The sequence below is a fragment of the Microcebus murinus genome, chromosome 6, assembly GCF_040939455.1.
Source record: "Microcebus murinus isolate Inina chromosome 6, M.murinus_Inina_mat1.0, whole genome shotgun sequence".
In the NCBI taxonomy this organism is placed as follows: domain Eukaryota; kingdom Metazoa; phylum Chordata; class Mammalia; order Primates; family Cheirogaleidae; genus Microcebus; species Microcebus murinus.
This window is the reverse complement of record NC_134109.1, coordinates 28,740,784-28,743,498: the sequence shown is the minus strand read 5'-3', so window position 1 is coordinate 28,743,498 and position 2,715 is coordinate 28,740,784.

Genomic DNA, 2,715 nt, shown 5'->3' with positions numbered 1-2,715 from the left:
GTTTCTTCTTTACATTTGATAGTTTGTATTTTGATAGGAATAATTTCTTTTCTCTATGACTTAAAATTTGCTGCTATAGAGTTGTATATTGCAGTCGTTCAAAATTCTCTTCATCTTTTTCTGTTTTGCACAATGGTTATGTCTCCTCATTACTAAACTTGTTTGTTTTTGCTCTTCCTCTTTTTCCTTTCAAACCATTCAAAACAAACATATATAAGAAATGGATGTATTTATAAGTCATATTCAATACTGTGTTTTCCTAAAAATAACTTTTAAGATACATAGTGTGAAATTTAAAAGGTAAAAATGGTATGCAGGCCAGGCGTGGTGGCTCACACCTGTAATCCTAGCACTCTGGGAGACAAAAGCAGGCAGATCATTTGAGCTCAGGAGTTTGAGACCAGCTTGAGTAAGAGGAGACTCCATCTTTACTAAAAATAGAAAGAAATTAGCCAACTAAAAATATATACAAAAAATTAGCTGAGCATGGTAGCACATTCCTGTAGTCGCTACTACTACAAAGGCTGAGGCGGGAGGCTTGCTTGAGCCCAGGAGTTTGAGGTTGCTGTGAGCTAGGCTGATGCCACAGCACTCTAGCCCGGGCAACAGAGTAAGACTCTGTCTCAAAAAAAAAAAAAAAGATATGCAGTGAAAAATAATTCTCCTTCTACTTCAACCCCCAGCCAGCAAGTACCCCTCCCAAGACACAACCACTGTACAGCCATTCTTTTTCTCACTTCTTTTTTTTTTTTTTTTTTTTTTTTTTTTTTTTTTTTTTTTTTTGAGACAGAGTCTCGCTTTGTTGCACAGGCTAGAGTGAGTGCCGTAGCATCAGCCTAGCTCACAGCAACCTCAAACTCCTGGGCTCAAGCAATCCTCCTGCCTCAGCCTCCCGAGTAGCTGGGACTACAGGCATGCGCTGCCATGCCTGGCTAATTTTTTTCTATATATATTAGTTGGCCAATTAATTTCTTTCTATTTATAGTAGAGACGGGGTCTCGCTCTTGCTCAGGCTGGTTTCGAACTCCTGACCTCGAGCAATCCGCCCGCCTCAGACTTCCAGAGTGCTAGGATTACAGGCGTGAGCCACTGCGCCCGGCTTTTTCTCACTTCTTGAGATGAATATTTATCTTATTAATTTTCACTCTTTCTCTCTCTTTTTTTTTTTTTGTTTGAGACAGAGTCTCACTTTGTTGCCCAGGCTAGAGTGAGTGCCGTGGCGTCAGCCTAGCTCACAGCAACCTCAATCTCCTGGGCTCAAGTGATCCTCCTGCCTCAGCCTCCTGAGTAGCTGGGACTATAAGCATGTGCCACTATGCCCGGCTAATTTTTTTCTATACATATATTAGTTGGCCAATTAATTTCTTTCTATTTATAGTAGAAATGGGGTCTTGCTCTTGCTCAGGCTGGTTTGGAACTCCTGACCTTGAGCAATCGGCCCGCGTTGGCCTCCCAGAGTGCTAGGATTACAGGCATGAGCCAGCACACCTGGCCGACTCTTTCATTTTTAATGTATGCATTTAAGTATAAATTGTCCTCTAAGAACTGCTTTAGCTGCATCTCAGGATTTTAATATGTTGGACTTTTAAAATTATCAATCTAGGCTGAACGCAGGGGCTCACACCTGTAATCCTAGCACTCTGGAAGGCCGAGGCAGGTGGATCATTGGAGCTCAGGAGTTCAAGACCAGACTGAGCAAGAGCAAGACCCCGTCTCTACTAAAAATAGAAAGAAATTAGCTGGACAACTAAAAATATAGATAGAAAAAATTATCTGGGCATGGTGGTGCATACCTGTAGTCCCAGCTACTTGGGAGGCTGAGACAGTAGAATTGCTTGAGCCCAGGAGTTTGAAGTTGCTGTGAGCGAGGCTGATGCCACGGCACTCAAGCCCAGGCGACAGAGTAAGACTCTGACTCAAAAAAAAAATTATTAATTTAATTTTTTTCTAATTTCCATTATGATTTCTTTCTTGATCTGTAGGTTATTTAGAAACATACTTCTTCGGTTAAGTCATAGATGATATTATTTTCTCACTAATTTACTCTCTCCTGACCTGTAGTAGGATTATACATTGTCTACCCCATTGACTTTGGATTTGGCCATGTGGCTTTCTTGGGCCAATGGACTGTGAGCAGGTGTATGTCGTACTGGAGCAGAGCTTTATGTTTGATTGTGTGGTTTAGCAAAACCTTTTGCACTCCTGTGCCTTCTGTCATGAGAAAGGTATGTCCCACATGATGTTTGCTCTTTCAGCCTGGGACCCAAAATGAAAAGACACAGGCAGCAGACCTGAAGCTAACCTGTAGCTGGGAACAGAGAGGCAACAGTGACATCATTAACATGAAGGAGAAATAAATATATATGTCTAGGAGAGTCTGAGCTTGTTTATTTGCAGGGTAACCTAACTCAGGGAAGAGGAACCTGTGGCCTTAAGGCCATATGTGCCCTTCTAAGTCCTTTAGTGCGGCCCATTGACTGAATCCAAATTTTACAATAAGAACAAATTTGAGATTATTTTCATTCTGCCTGTAAAAAAATGTGCTTTAGAATTCCCTTTGCTCAGTTTGCTAGCAGTAAACTCTCAGTTTTTGTTTGTCAAAAAAAAAAAAAATCTTTACCTTCATTTTTTTTGTCTAGATACTTTTATAACTTTGAAATAATTTTAAGCACTTTTAAAGAAAGTTGCAAGGCCGGGTGTGGTGGCTCACGCCTG